A 22,890-nucleotide genomic window follows, 5' to 3' on the forward strand; every position below is an offset into this window, starting at 1 on the left:
GCAGACATTTAAGTTTTCTAATGTAGTTAGAGTTAGATCACTCATTTTTATGTTAATTATTTGCCAACAATTTTGTCTATTTCCAGTATCTTCTGTCTTCTCTACCAATTTCTGTCCTTTTGGATTTTTACTATTATCTTATGGGGTTTTAATAAAAAGACAAATTCATCAGTCAGGGTTTTTCCCTATAAATATAAATTTTTAAAAACACTTATGAATAAGTGTAATGACTGAAATAGCCAACAAAAGTAACCAGTTGCAAGAACCATTTATAAAGAACCAGTTTTGCCTAGAAAGAAAAGTACAAGAGCAAAAACTTCTTTTTTGGATCACTATGATGGTATTATTTAAACAAAGGGAGACTCAGACCTTCATTTCCAAATTAACTGGGAGGTTTTGTGATTATTTTTCCCCTTAGATTTTGCTCTGCTAAAAGAAATGCTTTCTTTTCTTGTTAGCTCTATTCATTATTTAGAAGTTCAAAATAATAGAATATGTTACAATGAAATGCTATAGAATAAGCAATAAAATGGTAGTGAAACATTTTATTGTAACTGTAAGAAGATTCATACTTGTCCTGGACAATAGTCATTCAGCATTTATTTAAAGTATTTGTTGGATGCTCATAACATGCATTGAGCTTAGAACTCAGTGTTGCAAAGTTTGTAAGATTCGGTCCCTGTGTGTTTATACCTACTTAATCCTCTACGGACTATGTATTTAATACACATCATAGTCTTATAATAACTTTTAATTAACAACTTGAAGTAAGAGAACAGTATGACTCTCCATTCAATTTGACAGGTGCCCAAATTTTTAAATAGTTAACTGGATTTACTATTTTAGGATAATCTACCATATGACTAAAAGCTAAATGCACAGAGCAGAAGATTATAAGAAGAGCATTTCTTATTAGTGTCACTTTTTCTACTTGGAATCACATACTGTACTTTTAATTGATTAAGAATATGTTAAAAGGGCAGGTGTTGGTTTTAAGCCACAAGGTCAGAGTGTAGAGGGATATGTGTAAATCCTATGTTTATTAGATCTATAAATATAGTTCTTTCTACACTAAGTCCGTTTAATTTCTAAGAACCCAGCCCTCAGACCTAGGACTGCTTCCCAGCCCACTGCTGGAATTCCTGATCGTGGCAGTCTGCTGAAACATGAGTTCAGTTACCAAATATAGTTGAGTGGAGTAAGAGGACAGATGTAAGTCCGAGGCCACAGTTGCTTCAAAGTGACCAAGGACCAAGCCGTCTTTAATGAATAGGCAAGACCAACCTCCACTCTCCCAGAGAAGAAGAAATGCTCATTTGAAACCCATCACCTTTTCAGAGTCTTCAAAATAACCAAGGATTGAAAAGGTTTGTAAGATATTTCTTAATATACTATTAGGGCAACATTTTTTCAACTTGTTTTAAGCTAAAAATATAAAGTTTCCCTGAAATTATAATACTATTTAGACAATGCCTTGATTTTTCTTTAATTTGGAGAGAAATGGGAATTTTGTACTCTTTCCAAAAGAAGATAATACATAAGATTTACCTTTATTTCTATCCCCACTGTCAAATAACTGAATTTTCTCTTATAATCTTAAATAAGCTAAATTGGTGCTATCAGTCCCTGAAGAATGAAGTGTAGTTATGGAAGCAACATTTGTCAAGATTGTTTGATTATATATGTGTTATGTTTCACAGAAAACATGAATACAGTTAATTTGAACTTTGCCCATACTTAAGGTAAATACTGATGGCTTACAGTTGTGTACTGTAGGTTTTAGTAACATTTTAAGTTTTTAACTATACTTCCAACAGATTTTTAAAATCAGTTTATATAGTAATTGCAGACATAGGAAATTATATCTATGCATAAAGTTTACATGTTTATTTATAAAAAAGATAAAGCTTCCTAAGGGAAAACTACAGGCAAATTTAAACATCACAGTATGATTTTATATCATGTTGTTTTAAGTTACACATGAAATTGTCTTGAATCCAATATATGAGGTTGATACAGAATGGTTTGAGGGTCATATTACTTTTTTAACATTTACTAAAAATACTAATCACCTTCTAGTATGAATACAATGACCACATATCAAGCCCATTGCCTAACAATACTATGCAAAATCTGTTTGATCATGTATGTGCAGAAATTACAAAATAAATATCCTTTCCAGTATTTTTTCTCAAAGAACTTGAATGCTCATCTCGATTATTCAGATTTTAAAAATCGAGTCTATTTGACAAATTATTAGTAACAATAGACAAGGTAAAAGATTTACTTGGCCAATAAATGCTCTGTAAATATGTGATTACATATTCCTTTTTTTTATTATTTTTATTTTTATTTTTATTTTATTTTATTTTATTTTTATTTATTTATTTTTTTTGATTACATATTCCTAGAATACAGATTAGTTGTCTCCCATTCTAGTGTCTAATATGGATGAGGGTCTGTATTTTAAGGGCTCTATGTCAGTTCCATCTGAGCTTCTCTCTGTTTTATTGCTAAAACTGAATATTGAAGGGGTCCTGTAGCATACTTTGTAATACAGTATGTATCTAGATTATACTGGACAATGACAATCACTTTAATTTCTTTAGTTCATTGAAAAAAGTGTAGAGGGAAAACACTAGTCAAGTTTCAAAAAATATGATGTATTCCTGAAGATATACCAACTGAAATGTGTAAGGACAAAACAAGGAACTCCACTTCGTTATTAATAATATGTGTGGAGGATATCAAAAGGGATTGAGATAACTGAGTTACAGTCAGGAATTTTAGCTATCTGGAGTTAACGGCTATGTCCTAGCTAAATTCTAGCAAAGAAAACAAATATTGAGTGAAGTAACTGACTATAATTTGTAACTGTTATATTGGAGAATAGAGAAACAAATTTGGTAACTAATTTTTAACCTGCATACTTTTGATATTAAAACTCATTTTTAAAAAAACACAAGTAAATCCATTCCAACCTAAGCCAGCTTGACTACACATAAAATTTCTTTTCCAAGATTCCTTTTTCACAAAACTTCTGCAATTTTTTATATTCATTCCCTTTTTTTCTTTTTTCTTTTGAAAACAATCAGTTAGTTGTTTTATTTTAGGACAAAATTATTTTTTTCCTTAACAATTTGTATACTTCATACTTTTTCTTACCAAATACTCATACTACTTTCCTTGCATAGAAATGGATCCCTTAATATTTCTAGTGGTCTTAATGACACATGCTAATTAGAATTCTTAACCCTTAGACTCCTTAATTTCTAGCAAAAACTAAGAAGTACATAATTGTGGACTATCACACTAGCATTCTGTGAGTTGGCAAATTTATAAATACATTTTATTTTTTTTTAATTTTTAAAGATTATTTATTTATTTATTCATAGAGACACACACAGAGAGAGAGAGAGGCAGAGACACAGGCAGAGGGAGAAGCAGGCACCATGCAGAGAGCCTGACGTGGAACTGGATCCAGGGTCTCCAGGATCATGCCCTAGGCTGCAGGCGGGGCTAAACTGCTGCGCCACTGGGGCTGCCCTATAAATACATGTATAATTTCTAGAAGTATATTCTTCCTCATAGTAAATTTTTCATTGTGGCACAAAACATGTTTACTAATAGACCCAAATATTTTTAGTTCCACTATAAAAGGATGCCAAAAGTGGATAAACCTATATTCAGTTATTAATGTTTCAGTACTTTATCTTATTTGGAAATGATATACTCAATGCATATTCATCATTTAATTTATCTCAGTGTAATTTTAAGGTTTTAAGTTACAAAAAATATTTTGGAAATTTTTTAAAAAATGTTTTAGAGGCGGTGGTGGGGAAAGGGAGAGAGAGAATCTTAAGCAGGCTCCACATACAGTGCTAGCCTGAAACAGGAGGCTCAATCTCACAATCTTGAGATCATGACCTGAGCCAAAATCAAGTCAGATGCCTAACTGACTGAGCCACCCAGCACCCCTTTCAAAACTATTTTTAAGTAGACATATCATAAAGCATAATTACTGTTTAAAATTCATTTATGAACTTTTATGTATTCAATTTACTTGATAATTATGTTTATTCATGAAAATTTCATGAGACATTGAATAGCTAATCATCATTTTTAAAAAATATTTTATTTATTTATTGAAGACACAGAGAGAGGCAGAGACACAGGCAGAGGGAGAAGCAGGCTTCCTGAGGGGAGCCCGATGTGGGACTGGATCCCGTGACCCCAGGATCACGCCTTGAGCCTAAGGCAGACGCTCAACCACTGAGCCACCCAGGCACCCACTTTATCATCACATTATCTTTCTTGCTTTCAAATTATGTAACACAGGTAAACATGAGATTATTTGACTTTTTGTAAATCTAAGTGAAATAAAAGTTGTGTCCCATTACATTTAATGCTGATAATCCTAAAGACATTCCTGTCCTAATTAAACCAACAAATTTAAACTAGCTTTTTTTTTTCTGAAGATTATCCTCAATCATGTGAACTTGAAAAAACATTTGAGTTGGTTTCTGTATTTCTGAGAATATACTTGATTTATATCAATGATTGCCTTTAACCCAGTTAAATAGAGCTCTTTACAAATTAATTTTGGCAATACTATGTTGAGGTAAAAATTTAATCTGCAAGATACTATGTACTACACACATAAACACAGAGACATATGCCAACAGAGCTCTTAATAGCTTTTATTTTAAAATTGTAGCTATGAGATAGGTACAATAATGCAAAACTCACTAGTTTATAAAAGAACAATTTGGATCCAAATCGTGTTTCTAGAAGATGGAGTAAGCTAAGGTTACCTGCTGAAAGGCTGAAATGTTTTACTAATTGTGGAGAAAACTCTTAAGATTATTTGCCTCCTTCCCTGTCTTGTTTGTTTGTTTTTCCTTTCTGATAAGAATTACCTCCCTGAATTTTGCATTTCAAAAAGATGGCCTCAGTTCCTAGAGAAGATCAGACAAACAAGGCTTTTGAGATAAATGGGAGGTTTGGGGATTGGTAAGAAGGATAAGTGGGCTTTTTCTGTTCTTGTAAAGACTCAATTTGTTTTTAGTATATGTGCTGCCGAAGCGAGCACTAAAGACTCAATTTGTAAGACCAGTTGTACAAGTTGCCCTCAGTTGGTAGTACATCTATTTTTAATTCCTCAGAGAATTGGGCTGCAATCTGAATATATCAAGGCACTGATCCACCTACATTGTCCTCAGTTTGCTTCTTTATATCAGTGAGATCTTTTTTTTTTTAATCAGTGAGATCTTTAAGATAAAAATCGGAAGTTTCTTGTGTTCTGGGTTTACAGCGATTTTGTCTTTACAATGTTGTTCTTCCCTAGTGCCTAGTTTTACTTATCTTAGGAGAAAAAGCCTTTGAAAAACTTCTTATCAGGCTCTGAATATCAACTTTTAATTTGGCCAACTTTTGACCAAAGCACTACTTTAAAAAAATCCTTCCAAATATCTTCTTGGGTTTCAGCTGGGACAAACAGCAAATATTCCTGGTAGTATTGAACAACCTCATGGACCCAAGACAGTGGACCCAGTCAGTAAAGCCTCTGCTGCAAAATAGAATGCAACCCTGCCTGACCATATTTTTGGTGCCCCCTACACTGACAGTTGCCAAGTCAAATTCTCAGAACACAGAAGACAAATGGGAAGACAATAGTTGTCCCTGGGAGAGAAAGAATCAATAAGCAATGGTTCTGGATTTGGAAGGAAGAAACTGTGAAATTTTACCTTCCTCTCTCACTGGCACTAATGATCCAGGAAAGCTGAATTCTGGGAATAATTTTCATCCTTTGCCAGCTTCTGCCAGTTTTCCCAGAATCCTTTCTGTGAGCTCCAGAGTGAGTACATCTAAAGTGTAAACCAGTATCAATCAGAATTTTTTGCAAGGTTTTCTATTAATTTTTGTTTTAATTTCCCCTTGGCTATGTAAGGGATAACTGGTAGCAGTTGACTGGAGTCCATCAACCCTGGGAGGGGCCCATATGGAAGCCCTCTTTTGAGGGTAAATATGGGGGTGTTGAGATGGTGTCAAGAATTTGATAAAACCGGGCAGCCCTGGTGGCTCAGCGGTTTAGCGCTGCCTTCAGTCCAGGGCGTGATCCTGGAGACCTGGGATCGAGTCCCACATCGGGCTTCCTGCATGGAGCCTGCTTCTCCCTCTGCCTGTGTCTCTGCCTCTCTCTCTCCATGAATAAATAAATAAAATCTTAAAAAAAAATAAATAAATAAATAAAAAGAATTTGATAAAATCTTCAGGGACAATCATATTTCCAGTGTCCCAGTTGATTGCAAGTGAGACCAATTTCTAGACCAAAGGTGTGATTATGGTGAGAATGCAATAGGATTGCGATGAGAATGTGATGGGAAAGGCCCAAGGGTTTTAGGTTTCTAGCCTTGAGGCTATTGCACTTACAAGGCAACTTGAACTTTTGCCTACAGTCTTGTGGTCTCTTCAGAGTGGAAAAGTAGTTCATATAGAGGATTAGTAGATGGTGAGTACTCAGGTTAAGTAAGATAATTTTTCATTAGCCTTTTGCAATGAATCTTTCAATGAAACTGTTTAGAATCTTGAGCCATTTTGGAGACTTCTGCATGCCAATTAAAATACGTAACTTATTCCATTTGTTGATTTGGAAACCCTTGCCTTCAAGGACACTTCTTTTTTTTTTTTTTTTTTCAAGGACACTTCTTAAATGAATGATCTTGTCTAATTGGAATGTTCCCCATAATGGCCATTGTAATCCTAGGTTTTAGTAATATTTTGCCTTTTTTTTTTTTTTTTTAAGATATCTACAGTTACCAGCACCATAGTTCTTAGACATTAAATAAGCGGGTGTGCCAAAATGTGATATGCTCAATTCTTTGAATCTTGAGAATCCTGTTTCTTTAGCTAAGCCTTGGTTTTCTCAGAGCCAAATTAAAACCTAAGAGGGATGTGCCACTGGATTGGAGGTTTTGTGGTGTTTTCAATGTGCCTCATTTCACAGAAATTTTGAGGTTGGTGGGTGAACTAGTATCAAACTAACTTGCTCTATGATCAACTTCCCAGCTTGGGAGTCTTAGAATTAAGTAATATGTGCTGATAAGAGCTTTTAAGTGCTCTATCCCTGCCCGCCAATTTTGTGGCTTTGACTTCCAAGTTTCCCATTAGCATTAGATCTATTATTCATTTCACAAGGTATCTTTATAATGGCAGATACCCTAACTACTTTTACTTAAAAATTTCTAAGTGCTTACTTAGATGTTGGTTTTGATGGTCTAAAAAGTCTGAATTTCTTCTTATTTTCCCAAGAACCCCAGTAATTTATGCTGTGGACTCACCTCAGGCTTTGTGAGTCTCCTAATGAGTACCTCCAAATGAGACTCCCAATATGACTATTCCAGAGCCCTTACAAGACTCCCAGAATCTTTCTTGGATTTGTTTGTTTATATACACTTTTTCTGTGTGTGTGTATGTGTGTATACATTTTTAAATAAACTTTTCTAAAATAAAGTTTGTTTGGATCAGAGAGCTGAACACAAAGAAGTAGAGAATTCAAATGTGACAGTGACTTACCTATAGCCCTCATAACAATGAAAGGAACAGAAAATTCAAAGGGTTCAGAAGGCATCTTAACTATGCAGCATCTCTATAGGTCATTACCTGTCACATTCAGATTCCATCTTTGTCACTAACAACTGTTAAAAAATTATTAAACTAAATAATTTAGGTGATAAAAACAAATTTTATTTGAAATTTCATTAAGTGCATAGCTTTCTTTTGGAGAATTGCAAATGGGGTGGAAAGCAGGAAGCTTTTTATAGAAAAAAAAATGAAGAACAAGGAAGAGAAAAATAGAAAATATCTTATTGGCAAGGGCCACTTAGTCATCCTTGTTTGGAGGAACAAAGAGCAAGAAAATACAGATAGAGCCTGGAGTTGCTTGGCATTTGGGGATTGATTGTGTTTCTGGTCAAAAGAGCATTTACAAGTCACAAATTATCTAAGTTTCAATTTGCTTGGTAGGGATCCTCATGCATGAAGTGGCTTCGTCATTGGCCTAGAAGATTATTTTAATAAAAGGAAGAAATTATCAATAATAACTGTGAATGCAAATGGACTAAATGCTCTAATCAAAAGACATAGCATGACTGAATAAATAAAAAGGCAAGACCTAACTACATGCTGCCTATCAGAGAGTCATTTCAGACCTAAAGGACACACACAGATTGAAAGTGAAGGCATGGAAAAATATTTATCATGCAAATGGAAGCAAAGAGAAAGCTGGAGTGAAACACTTATATCAGACAAAATAGACTTTAAAATACAGACTTTAACAAAACACAAAAAGGACAACATAATCATAAAGGGAATATCCAGCAGAAAATATGACAATTATAAATATTTGTGCACCCAACATGGGAGCACCCAAATATGTAAAACAACCATTAACACACACAAAGGGAGAAATCGATAGTAATAGAGCAATAGTAGGGAACCCTAACACCCCACTTACATCAAAGGTAAATCATCCAGACAGAAAACCAACAAAGAAACAGTGGTTTGAATGACACATTGAACTGGATGGAGCTAACATATATACTCAGAACATTCCATTCAAAAACAGAGGAACACACATTCTTTTCAAGTACACATGAAATAGTCAACAGAATAGAACCCATATAGGCCACAAAACAAGTCTCAACAAAATAAAAAAAGACTGAAATCATATCATGCATCTCTTCTGATCATAACACTATGAGACTAGAAAACAACTACAAAAAAAAAATCTGGAAAAACCACAAATACATGGAGGTTATATAACATGCTACTAAACAATGAATGGGGAATAGGCTAACCAAGAAACCAAAGAGGAAATAAAAAGAATACATGGAGATAAAATGAAAACACAATGGTCTAAAATCTTTGGGATGCAGCAAAAGCTGTTCTAAGAGGGAATATATAATATATAGATGTATATAATATATAGATGTTGCATATATATGTTCATATATAGCAATATAGTTCCCTCTTAGAACCTACCTCAAGAAGCAAGAAAAATCTCAAATAACCTAACCATAGTTTGGCTAGTAGAAAAAGAACAAACAAAACCCACAGCCAGTAAAAAAGGAAATAATAAAGATTAAAGTAGGAATAAATGAAATAGAGACTAAAAAACACTAGAACAGATTAGTAAAACGAGGAGCTGTTTCTTTGAAAAGATCAACAAAATTGGTAAGCATTTAGCTATATTCATCAAAAGAGAGAGAGAGAGAAACAGCAAGAGGACTCAAATAAAATCAGAAATGAAATAGGTGAAATAAAAACCAGCACCAGAGAAATATAATCATAAGAGAATGTTATGAAAAATTATATGTCAACAAATTGGACAACCTAGATGAAATGGAGAAATTCCTAGAAACATATAACCTCCCAAAGAAATAGAAAACCTCCAGGAAGAATAGAAAATTTGAACAGACCTATTAATAGCAATTAAATGGAATCAGTAATGAAAAAATTCCCAACAAATAAAAATCCGAGACCAAATGGCTTCACAAGTGAATTCTACCAAACACAAAGAATAGTTAATACCAGAGCACCTGGGTGGCCCAGTTGATTAAGCATCTGGCTCTTGATTTGGGCTCAGATCATGATCTCAGGGTCAGGAGATGGAGCCTCATGTCCCATACTCAGCAGGGAGTCTGCTTGAGAATTCTTTCTCCATCTCTCTGCCCTTCCCCCATTCACATACTCTCTCTTTCTCTCTAAAATAAATAAATAAATCTTTTTTAAAAAAGAATAGTTAATACCTATTCTTCTCAAACTATTTCAAAAAACAGAAGAGGAAGGAAAGCTTCCAAATTCATTTTATGAGGCCAGCATTACCCTGATGCCAAAAGCAGATAAAGACACTATAAAAAAAGAAAATTAGAGACCAACATTTCTAATGAACTACACATAAAAATCTTCAATAAAATATTAGCAAATTATATTTGACAATACATTTTTAAAAAAACATTTATCACAATCAAGTGGGATTTATTCCAGGGGTACAAGGGTGATTCAGTATTCATAAATCAATCAACATGATACATCATGTTAACAAGAGAAAGAAAAAAAACACATGATCATCTCAATAGATGCAAAAAAGTATTTTACAAAACACAGCATCCATTCATGATAAAAACCCTCAAAAAAGTGAGCGTAGAGGGAATATATCTCAACATAATAAAGGCCATATATGAAAAATGCATAGTTAACATCCTGATATTCAATGATGGAAAACTGGGAACTTTTCCTCTAGGATCAGGAACAAGACAAGGATCCTTTCTCACCACTTTTATTTAACATAGTCCTAGAAGTCCTAGCCACAGCAATCAGACAACAAAAAGAAATAAAAGGCACCCAAATTGATAAGGAAGAAGTAAAACTTTCCCTATTTGCCAAGGACATGATACATACATAGAAAACCTAAAAGATTCAACCAAAAAACTACTAGAACTGATACATAAATTCAGTAAGGTAACAGGATATAAAATCAATATACAGTAATCTGCTGCATTTCTCTACACTACTAATGAAATAGCAGGAAGACAAATTAAGAAAACAATTCCATTTACAATTGCACCAAAAATAATAAAATGCGTAGGAATAAACTTAACCAAGGAAGTCAAAGACCTGTAGTCTGAACACTATAAAACACTGATGAAAGAAATTGAAGATGACACAAATGGTAAAATATTCCATGCTCATGGATTGGGAGTACAAATGTTGTGTGTGTGTGTGTGTGTGTGTGTGTGTGTGTGTTTAAAGATTGTACTTATTTATTCATGAGAGACACAAAGAGAGAGAGGCAGAGACACAGGCAGAGGGAGAAGCAGGCTCCATGCAGGACTCAATTCCAGGACTCCAGGATCATGTCCTGGGCTGAAGGCAGGCACTAAACCTCTGAGCCACCCAGGGATCCCCAGGAGTACAAATGTGAAAATATCTATACTACCCAAAAGCAATCTACAGATTTATTGCAATCCCTACCAAAATACCAACAGCAGTTTTCACAGAATTAGAACCAATAATCCTGAAATTTGTATAGAGCCACAAAAGATCCCAAATAGCCAAAGCAATCTTGAAAAAGAAGAAAACTGGAGGTATCCAAATCTCAGATTTCAAGTTATACTACAAAGCTGTAATTATCAAAACAGTATGATACTGGCACAAAAATAGGTAGATCAATAGAACAGAAAAGAGAGCCTGAAAATAATCCCACAATTATATAGTCAATTAATCCACAGCAAAAGAGGCAATAGGGGTAGCCCCAGTGGCTCAGCGGTTTAGCGCCACCTTCAGCTCAGGACGTGATCCTGGGGACCGGGGATCCAGTCCCATGTCAGGCTCCCTGCCTGGAGCCTGCTTCTCCCTCTGCCTGTGTCTCTGCCTCTCTCTCTCTGTCTCCCATGAATGAATAAATAAATAAAATCTTTAAAAAACAAAAAACAAAAGAGGCAATAGTATATAATGGGAAAAAGTCTCTTCAACAAATAGTTTTGGGAAAACTGGATAACTTTATGCCAAATAGTAAAATGTGAGACATGAAATTATAAAATTCCTAAAAGAAAACATAAGGAGTAATCTCTTTGATGCCAGCCATAGAAATATTTTTCTAGATATGTTTCCTTTGGCAAGGGAAATAAAAACAAAATTAAGCTATTGGGACAATACCAAAATAAAAGGCTTTTGCAAGGAAAAGGGAAAGGAAATCCTCAACAAAACAAAAAGATAACTCACCAAATGGGAGAAGATACTTGCAAATGATATATCTGATAAGGAGGTTAATATCCAAAATGTATAAAGAACTTATATAACTCAGAACCAAAAAACAAATTCAAAACAATTCAAAAATGATCAGAGGACATGAATGGATATTTTTCCAAAGAAGACTTACAGAGAGCCAACAAACATGAAAAGATGCTCAACATCACTAATCATCAGGAGAATACAAATCAAAACTAAAATGAGATATCACTTCACACCTGTCAGAATAGCTAAAATAAAAAACACAGTAAACAAGAAGTGTCGGTGAAGATGTAGAGAAAAGGGAACCCTCATGCATTATTGGTGGGAATGCAAACTGGTGCACTTACTGTGGAAAACAGTACAGAGGTCCCTCAAAGAATTACAAATAGAATTGCCATATGATCCAGTAATTCCACTATTAGGTATTTATCCAAAGAAAACAAGAACACTTCAAAAAGATATATTCACCCCAATGTTTATTGTAGCATTATTTATAATAGCCAAGTTATGGAAGCAAACCAAGTGTCCATCCATACATGAATAGATAAAGAAGATGTGGTACATATATACAATGGACTATTACTCAGCTATAAAAAAGTAATGAAATCTTGCCATTCACAACAACATGAATAGATCTAGAGGATATAATGCCAAGTGAAACTTGGTGAGAGATAGACAAACACCATATGATTGAATTCATATGTGTGATTTAAGATGTAAAACAAAGAAAAAGAGAAGTGGGTCACCTAGGTGGCTCAGTCAGTTAAGCATCTGCCTTCAGCTCAGGTCATGATCCTGGGGTCCTGGGATTGAACCCCATGGCAGGCTCCCCATTCAGTGGGTAATCTACTTCTCTCTCTTCCTCTGACCCTCCCCTGGCTCTTGCTCTTTCTCTCTCTTAAAAAAAAAAAAAAAGAGAGAGAGAGAGAAGCAAGAACATTTTTGTTTGAGTTCTTTCTCTCTTTTTTAAAACATTTTTTGATGAGTCTGACTTTTTTTTTTTTTAATTGTAGTTCACCCTACCCAGTAACATACATTCCACTAATCATGGGCCAAGCAAAAATGTTAGTGGATCATTTAACATAGTACTTGAGTGCCATACAGTAACTACATTTTTACAGCAAAAACATACATGCTCATAGAGTTCTTCAGCTAAAATTCAAGATGGTATTATATTACTCAATTTGAATCTTGAAGCGGATGAATTATTGAAATCAATTGATTTTTTTCCTAAACGTAATAAATTAAAATAGCATTTGAACAGAAAATGCATAGTTTCCACACAATTCAAAGCACCATAAATGTCCCCTCCACAAACATTATACCTCTTATTCAACTAACGGAAATTAGTTAAATGTGGTTGCTATAGAAACATGGAACTGTCCTGTTCAGATTTTCCAAGCAGCATCCTTCCAGATCCATATAGACAAAACATTCTTTGTTTTATCAACTTTGTTGTCTTAAAAAAATAGCTCCTAATTTCATCAATCTGTTCTATCGGTGTTTTTTGTTTTTTTGTTTGTTTTTTAAGTTTCTATATCATTTATTTCTGCTCTAATCTTTATTTCCTTCTTTCTTCTGGTTTTGGGAGGTTTTTGTTGTTGTTCCTTTTTTAGTGCCTTCAAGTGTAAGGTTATGTTGTTTGAGATTTTTCTTGCTTCTTGGTAGACTGGTATTGCTATAAAACTCCCTCTTAGAACCATTTTTGCTGCATCCCAAGGATTTTGAATGATTGTGTTTTCATTTTCAATTGTCTCCATGTACATTTTTATTTCTTCTTTTATTTCTTGATTGACTCATTCATTGTTTAGTAGCATGTTATGTATAACCTCCATGGATTTGTGGTCTTTCCAGATTGTGTGTGTGTGTGTGTGTGTGTGTGAGGGGAGTTGTTTTCTAGTTTCATGGCATTGTGGTCAGAAAAGATGCACAATAAGACTTTAATTTTTTGTATCTGTTGTGAGTTGCTTTATGGCCTAATATGTGATTTATTCTAGAAAAGGTTCCATGTGCACTTGAATGTGTACTCTGCTCTTTTAGGATGGAATGTGCTGAATACATTTGTTAAATCTATCTGTTCTAGTGTGTCATTCAAAGCTACCGTTTCCTTGCTGATTTTCTGTTTGGATGACCTGTCCATCAATGTAAAGTGAGGGGTTAAAGTCCCCTACTATCTGTATTACTATTGATTAATTCCTTTATGTTTGTTATTAGCAGTTTTATCTATTTGGGTGCTCCCATGATGGGTGCATAAATGTTTACAATTTTTACCTCCTTGTGGAATTGTCCTCGTTACTATTATGTAGTGTCCTTCTTTGCCTCTTTTTACAGCCTGTGTTTTAAAGTCTGTTTTGCCTGATATAAGTGTTGCTACTCTGGCTTTCTTTTGACATTCATTTGCATGATAAAGGTTTCTCCATCTCTTCACTTTCAATCTGCAAGTGTTTTTAGGTCTGAAATGAGTCTCTTATAGGCAGCATATAAATGGGTCTTGGTTTTCATCATTTTATCACTCTGTGTCTTTTGACTGGAGCATTTAGTCCATTTATATTCAAAGTAATATTAATAGATCTTTATTGCCATTTTGTTACTGGTTTTGTGGTTGTTTTTGTAGTTTTTCAAAAAAAAAAAAAAAAGACTCTTAAGTATAGGGAACAAACTGATGGTTCCCAGAAGGGAGGTGGGTGGGGGGATGAGTGAAATAAGTGATGGAGATTAAGAGTACACTTATTGGGCAGCCCGGGTGGCTCAGCAGTTTAGCGCTGCCTTCAGCGCAGGGCGTGATCCTGGAGACCAGGGATCCAGTCCCACATCGGGCTCCCTGCATGGAGCCTGCTTCTCCCTCTGCCTGTGTCTCTGCCTCTGTGTGTGTGTGTGTCTCATGAATAAATAAAATCTTTAAAAAAAAAAAAAAAGAGTACACTTATTGTGATGAGCATTGAGAAAGTACAAAATTCTTCCCTTCCCTTAGCCAAAAGGCCGAGAAGTGATAGAAAGTACAGAATTCTTGAATCACTATATTGTATACCTGAAACTAATAAAACACCATATGTTAATTATGCTGGAAATTTAAAATAAATAAATGAAAGTTTTAAAAATAAAAATGAAAGGAAGAAATTTGGTCTAGGAATTGCCTGATTCCCAAGCAACAACAATAAAAAGTTTTAAGTCTTTTTCAACTTTTGTTTTCATAGGGTAGATTTTATTTTGAAATATTTTTCATTTTGAATCTTTGTACCAAGTTTTTATTACTTTTTTAGAAATTGTTTAAATATGAAAATAAACAAATTAAAATGCTTAATTTAAATTGTAAGATCACTTATAATTTAACTGGGTCTTTTTTTCAAAGAATGTGAAATAAACAAAAATTTTTCAGACATGTCCCACCCCTCAACCTTATTTCTGCCCAAGTTCTACGACAAGGTAATCAACATAGTTTGGTGCATATTCTTACATTTTTCATGTATTTATTCCTAACTACAACATATGCATTTTAAAATGCTTATTGAAATGTTACTACATCTAGGCACCTGGGTGACTGTTGAGTTAAGCATCTGACTCTTGATTTTAGCTCAGGTCATGATATCACACTCTTTCTCTCTCTCCCTTTCAATAAATAAATTAAGTAAGTAAGTAAATAAGTACCTGGCCCATGTGGCATGGGATACTGAGTGATCCTTAGTACCTGTCAGCCATTTTCTAGCATCAAACACTTTTTCTTTCAAAATTAGCTTGTCAATGTCTCTACAAGGTATCGCATGAACAGATTGCAAAAATTCTCCCCTTATCTAAATTAAACACCCATAATATCTCCAATGGGAAAAGAAAATTTTGTGGTTATATGCAGGTTTGAACTCCAAATCTGCCGTTTCCTGATAGTTCAACTTTAGCCAAATAATTGAATCATTTATGCTGAAGTTTTGGGGACAGAAATAACAAAAAGAAAAATAATGATTGCCCCATCAATTATTCTGTGGATCAAATAGTTTATTATATGAAAGCAGGGAACATGCAACACTCAGAAGCTGTTATGTAGGAAATTCTCAGAGAAGGCTAGCTTTTATTGTTTGCAATTGAATTCTTTCTATTAAGGCTCTGCTGTTTCTCATGCATATACCTTGACCTCCCCCTCCCTAGTCAGGGAAGTCTTTGTCAACAGCCTATAGTGCCTTGCCTCATAAGGATCATGCAGGGGATGTCCCACAAGAATTTTTTGCTGATAACATAGAAGGTTATCTCAGTTATCATAGATCTGGTTTTCACATAATTATTCCCAAAAGTCAGCAACTCTAAAAATAAATGTCATTCATAATTTCTAAATTTGTCTTTTTTTCTCTTTTCTGTTATTTATACATTCATATGTGTTGAATCATATATATTTATATTTATATTCAGGCACTCAAAAATAAATATTTTCCCAAATACAAGGATAGTAATTCCAAGACAATTAAAGATGAAAAAATAGCTTGTGTAGAATGTGCAATATACATAGAAAATTTTAAAAGTTCAATGAAAACTTACATACATGTTCTATATTTCATAGTAGATCATGAGTCCAACAGGATATTAACTTAAAGAAAAGTTGTAAACCATAAAATTATTTATTTATTTATTTATTTATTTATAATTTTTTTTTTTTTTTTTTTTTATGATAGTCACACAGAGAGAGAAAGAGAGAGAGGCAGAGACACAGGCAGAGGGAGAAGCAGGCTCCATGCACCGGGAGCCCGATGTGGGATTCAATCCCGGGTCTCCAGGATCGCGCCCTGGGCCAAAGGCAGGCGCCAAACCACTGCACCACCCAGGGATCCCCCAAACATAAAATTATTTAGAAATAATCTATAAATTACGTGGCATAAAAGTCCTTAGAATGAATGAAATATGCCACAGGAATTAAACAAAATAGGTGACCATGGAAGTTTACAATCGAAAGCAATATTTGCTTGGGAAAGTCCAGATGTTGATGAGCTGTCTACTGAAGTTCAAGGTGGAAGGAAATCTATAATGTCTCACAGTATTTGCTGATCTTCCCAAGCCTTGATTCACCAAATATTTGCTTAAGTTTGGCATCATACATAAATGTCAAAGTTCACCTGGAAAAATTTGCCTCCAGAGCACCATGAGGATACCCGCAGCTGCCTGCATGGTACAATTTGAGAGCACATAAAGCACCACTAGCCTGAGAGTATCCTCTGGCGACTGTTACCACCCTCCCACCAACAGCATGCCTCCTAAAACAGCCATGGTCTGCAAACACCAATATTAACACATAAATATGCATTTTATTATATTTAGTGTTTTTGTTTTGTTTCATTTGTACTTTAACAACTTTCAAAGATAACTTGAGACTGTATACAACAAAGGCACAATGCAATTGCCCAAAATCAATTAAACGATTAAGATCAAACCAAGCATAAGAAATTTAGAACCTGACATTATATCAATTTCCTACTTTTGCCTTTTCTCCTTTAGAATGTTAACTCCTTAGGACAGAGAATTCTGTCTTACAACTGTGTCCCCAGCCTGTAAAAGAAGAGCCTAACACAGTAGGCACTCAACAAAAATATGCTGACTAAATAAGTAAACAAAGAAAGTGAGAAAAAAAAAATAGGAGAGGGGAGTAAAAACATTTGTATTTCTATGATTCAAAATTTAACTCTGAGCTTGCTAGCTAGCATCCATGCCAAAGAGTATCATCAAAGGTTACAGAATTGTCTAGTGGAATGCCAAAAAACAAAAATGTTTTTCTGGTTCTGAATTTTTTCATGAGAAAGTTTCTTGGCAAGTATTGAGAAACATAAAAATCAATGTCTTTATAGATAAGGTTTTTATTAATGCTGTGTCAGACCTACTACTGTCTTGTATTAGGGAAATGAGCATGTATTTTGTATTTTTACATTGACAGCTATTAATATATAGTACTGATTCCTTATCAAGTTCTTACTAGAAAACAGAGCTCAGGGGATGAGTAACTATTGGTAAGACAGATGAAACAGCATGTAAAGAGCAGAACAATGCTTCACTAAGGACAGCAAGTCCTAGAGAAATGCTGCAGTGAGATCTGGATGGCTGAGAGCAAGGGGGGAATGAAACATTTCTACCTTGTGTCTTTGTATGGCTCTGTCTCCCATCAAATCTTTTTTAGGGTTCAATCCACATTTCAAGTACCAAGTATTTCTTAGTTTCTCTCCATCATCTGCCATGACTCAGACATTGTGCTGAGCATTAGCCATTCAAAGACGGTCAGTTACATATCCTCTTTCAAAGTGTTCACAGTCTAATGGAGTATGAGTTGTCTAACTCATATTAGTAATTCAGTAAGATGAATGTTATAATAAAATACTGTGCAGAGTGTCATGTTTGGAAGAAAGAGAATTATACTGACTGGGGAACCAGAAATCACCAAAAGAAAGTGGAATTAAGTTTTTAAGGATAAACTGGAGTTTGAAACAGAAAAACAGCAAGGAAGGGTAAAAGGAACAGTATGAAGATGGGAGAGAACATGGAATGTTCAAGGAATGGCAAATAGGCCAGTAAGGCATGGTGGTAGCATGTGTCAGAGTGAAGATGGAGTTGGTTTAGGTTGGAGTCTTCTTCAGGGCAGGCTGTCCAGAGGCACATAGATAACCTGCATATCATGTTTTGGACCTTCTCTTCTCCACTGGGAAAGTACCATTGGAAAACAAATATTAAAAGAATGACATGGCCAAATTTGTAAATATGTTCTCTCCCACCATCTTCGATATCTTACTACAAGATATTTAAACTACTTTAATAGCAATTACCATGTTTCTCCATGTATTTATTTCTCACTCTTGTCCTATCCCTCTAATCCCATCTATTAGATTATAAAATCATTAAAGGAGGGAAACTATGCCTGGCTCATCTTTGCCCTCCTTGAAGCTTCCCTGGAGCATATTAAGTGATAAATAAATGATCATTCAATTGATTTCTTGTCAATGTAATGATAAAACACACAGGGCCAACAAAGAGCCATGTCTCCCATGGGGAAGAAGCTAGACTTACACAAATTCCAAGAAATTAGAAAATGGCTGTGGCTTATCAGAGTTTTAAGCTGAATTATTAATAATGGATGCAGAATATATGAAAGATAAAAATAAAAAGAAAACAATTTCCAAGCAATTCAAATTCCTTAAGAGCATAGAGTCAGGGGGCAGAGAAGATTTAAAGATGTAGGAAAATGCTTTATCCCTCAAAATTTCAAAATCTTTCTATTCTACCTGCTAAATTGAAACTCCTTAATGTTTTTGGCATTTATCTCACCTCTTTACTCATTAAAGACACCTAATTAGTTCTTTTTACTCTATCTCATTTTCTGTGTCTATTACACCAGCATAGAATTACCAAAAGTGCTATTTGAAATAAAACATAAAATCTCAGGGAAATAAAGGAGATGTTTGCCGTTGTATTTCTTTTGATTACAACCTTTTAATTGTGGGGTGTTGACTGACATGAAAATCTCTGAAGCATGATTTTCCAGTGAGTTTGGGCCACCTGGAAACCTCCCTTGTTCATCCACGTTGAATGAGCATTTTCCCTAGCCCATGTGCATGTTCTAGCAGCAATAACTGGATTGCAAATTAAACACAACCTATAGAGCTATTATTTTCTTTTTCACTGTGCAAGCAGTTTTTAAGCTATACCTAATCCTCACAACTGGATCCTGTCAGATGACGCCTCTTTAAAACCAAAATACAAGTTAATAAGCAGGTGATTAAATTTGCCTCCAGCAAACACTCCTTATTTTAAAAAATGAACTAAAAAGTGTTTCATCATTCAGAAGTTTACTTTAAGCTTCCTCATATAATGTTTTTTATGAAGGTTTAAAATTTATCCTATTATGTTTACTTTGCACTAAGTATAGTTAAATCAATAGCAGAACTCTGATATTAGCAGAAGTAGCAGAAAACTGATCCACAGTTTTATTAGTATGATATATTGCTTAAGATTCTTGGTTGTGGAAACCATAATATATTGGTAGTTAAGTGTATGGTTAAGATAATGAGCTCTGAAGTCATTGTCTGGGTTTGAATCTTGGTTCTTCTAATCACATTTTCTGCCTCAGTTTCCTTCTTTGTAAACTAGCGCCTGTTATGAGAATTTTAAATGAAATAATATAAATAATGATGTTATAAATAAATAAATACATGAATGAATAAATAAATAAATAAATAAATAAATAAATAAATAAATAAATGTGCTTGACATAATACCTATCTCACAGTGAGCAGTACATTGTTAGCCATTATCATTATCAGGATTATTATCAGTAGTGCTTATGCTAGATGAAGTTATTAAGTAGCTGATGTTCTATAGCAGGGGTTGGCAAACTCTTTCTATAAAAGTCTGGATAAATATTTTAGGTTTTGTTAATCATAAAATCTCTGTTGCAACTACTAAACTCTGGCGTTGTTCTTCAAAGACAAAGACATTCACATGGTCACACTCTAAATGCAATCAGGAGTCAAAAGTCCCTGCTTCTGAAATGATCAATTCAGACCTTTCACTGTCTGGATACATCCTTCCAGATCTCTCATTCAGTTATTCCCACTACACCTTCCCTTTGCTTCATTGGGCCTCCAGTCCCTTAAGCTCTTTATGATCAAACTCCTACCCATGAATCCAAATCCAGGGTAGATTTTAGAATCCACCCCCCATCTTGCTGTTATTCCCAACGACCTCAACCATTCCCCTTTCATTTTACCTGTGTGTAAAAACCTGGAGCATCTTATCTCCACAACTTCATCTGGACTGCTGAGCTCTGGTGAAGAGAAGTGGGCAATCACACTGATTAATGATGCTATAAATACATTTAATTTCAACGAGGTTCTCCCCTTTGCCCATAAATCCCTCTTAAAAAAAAAAAAAAGATTTTATTTATTTGAGAGAGACAGTGCGTAGAAGTGGGGGAGGGAAAAGCAGACTCCCTGCTGAGCAGGGAGCCTGACCTGGAGCTCAATCTCAAGACCCTGAGATCATGACCTAAACCGAAGGCAGACACTTAACCCATTGAGCCACCTAGGCGCCCTGCCCATAAATTCTTAAGGAAATGTTCCCCTTTCTCTACATCAGCTATTTCAAATTGTCTCCTGTCCTCATAAACTTCCCAATCCTCAGAAATCTCAAGATAGGAGCTCTCCTTTCTTTCAATTACAAATTTATCTAGATTACCTCTTGCCCCTTCTCTCTCTCCCTTTCTTTCTCTCTCTCTCACATACACACTTCAATTATTTCTCTCCTTTAATAATGGAAGAACTGTTCTCTTCCAATCTGAAGTCATTTGTACTATAATAACCCACTTCCTCTTACATCCTGGAAGACCCGGTCTATTCATCACCCCCACTTTCTTACATGGGTCATCTGCTTCTTCCTCTCACCTATCTAATTCTATTAGCACTGAAACATGTTCCTGAGCCACATCTTAAACAAGGAAACCCACTAGATTTCATACGTTTTTCCACCTACTAACTCTGTCTCTCCTCATTTCTATAAAATTCTCAAAACAGTCAATAGCATATACAATCTATATTTTCTTTCCTTCAGAGTTTCTCAACATATGTGGAACCTGGCTTAAATCTCTGTCACATACACCAAAACTGCTGTTGCCAATGTTGCTAAATGTTTCCAGTTGCTAAGTCAAAAAGATACTTCCTCCTTCACAAGACATTTCCTTGCCCAGTTTCCATGACACCTTAGTCTCCTGGTTTTCTCCCAACTCTCTGGAGGATTGTTTCCTTTTCTCTCTCTTTCCTTGATGACCTTATCTACCCCCATGTCTTATAGAACCACCCATGGGCTAATAATTCCCAATCTAGTTTTGCTCTTTTATTATGTACTCTGAACCAGTATCTCAAATTGCCTTCCAGAAATCGCTAACAGAGTTCTTAGTTGCAAAAGGTGCAAATCAAAATTAAAATTTTTTTCTCAAAACTTCTTCCCCTATTTGTATCATGTGAGTTAATGGCACCATCCAACCCATTGTTTGAATAAGAAATCTATAATCTTTCCTCAGCCTCATCTCTTCATTTAATCAATCAGATTTCTGTCCTATCTTCTACCTTTTGCTTCAATTCACTGTTGTCCATCCCAGGGTTACTTATTCAGACTTCTGTCATCTTTTTTTTAATCTATTAGTTGTGCTCCGTAATGGCAAGAAATATTCTTTGGTCAACATGAGTGCAAAACAAATTATTTATTTATTTATTTTTTCAAAACAAATTATTGATAGGAGTTGTGGCAATTCACAGAATGAGGCCCATAGTGTATTCTGGAAGCAAGACCACAAGGCCAGAAATAGGCTCATGTATGGCTACCACTGCTGTGGTAATGGTCCACACCATTACCACCAGCTAAATGGTCCACACCACAGCTTCCACCTCCCACTCTCTGCACAGCCACCACTCCTGCCCCTCCATACTGCAAGTTGCTGCATCTACAGCTACTCCCAGAAGTCAGAATGTTTTCTCCATGGAACCTGCCTTGAAGTCCAAGATGGATGCATATAATTGCCATGTGTCAAGACTTGTGCCAGGCTCCAAGGGGCTGGGAAAGCAAATATTTGGAGAATCCATGTTCCATTATGATAAGTGAGCTTAGTTTCTCACTGAGGCTCAAAACGTGAGGCATTATCCAAAACTAATAAGGATGTTCAGATGATGGGCAACCAAAGATAAAGCAATGATAAATACACACAGCCTGGGAATAGGACACAAGCCTTCCCATTGACTTTCATCTTGTCTTCCTCTTCCCCTGACTCAATCCTTGAGTTTCTTTCTAAAATGCAACTCTGGTGATACTTTTCTCATGTACTTAACAGTCTTCTTTGTCCTCTAACTGCACCTAAGATAAAATTCAAGTTCTTGACGTGGTTTCAGGATCTCTGACACCACTCTTGCTTTCTAACTTTTTCTCTGGTGACTTTCCCCCATCTCCAGATAGATTTCTGTTTCACCAAACCTCTCTGAGTTACCTGAGTCTGCCGTACTCTCCCTGGGATCCACAACTTTGTCCATCCTTCTGCCGGTGTTCTCTTTACCTGCCTAACTCTCCCTCATTCTTCACATACCATTTTATAGG

At 35.1% G+C, this 22,890-nt stretch overlaps 1 protein-coding gene across 5 annotated transcripts in view; it reads left to right on the plus strand.

Annotated features, from left to right (window-relative positions):
- The first annotated feature begins 1,168 nt into the window (after positions 1 to 1,168).
- PALLD (palladin, cytoskeletal associated protein) overlaps positions 1,169 to 22,890 on the plus strand; it is a 409,145-nt gene continuing 387,423 nt past the window's right edge. Inside the window, exon 1 of one of the 5 annotated variants that reach the window (XM_025462823.3) lies at positions 1,169 to 1,367. The gene's annotated coding sequence lies outside the window, so the exon portion shown is untranslated. The remainder of the gene's footprint in view (positions 1,368 to 22,890) is intronic. The other 4 variants (XM_049101108.1, XM_025462824.3, XM_049101109.1 and 1 more) reach the window with 4 other exon arrangements.

The sequence above is a fragment of the Canis lupus genome, chromosome 25 (assembly GCF_003254725.2).
Source record: "Canis lupus dingo isolate Sandy chromosome 25, ASM325472v2, whole genome shotgun sequence".
In the NCBI taxonomy this organism is placed as follows: Eukaryota; Metazoa; Chordata; class Mammalia; order Carnivora; family Canidae; genus Canis; species Canis lupus.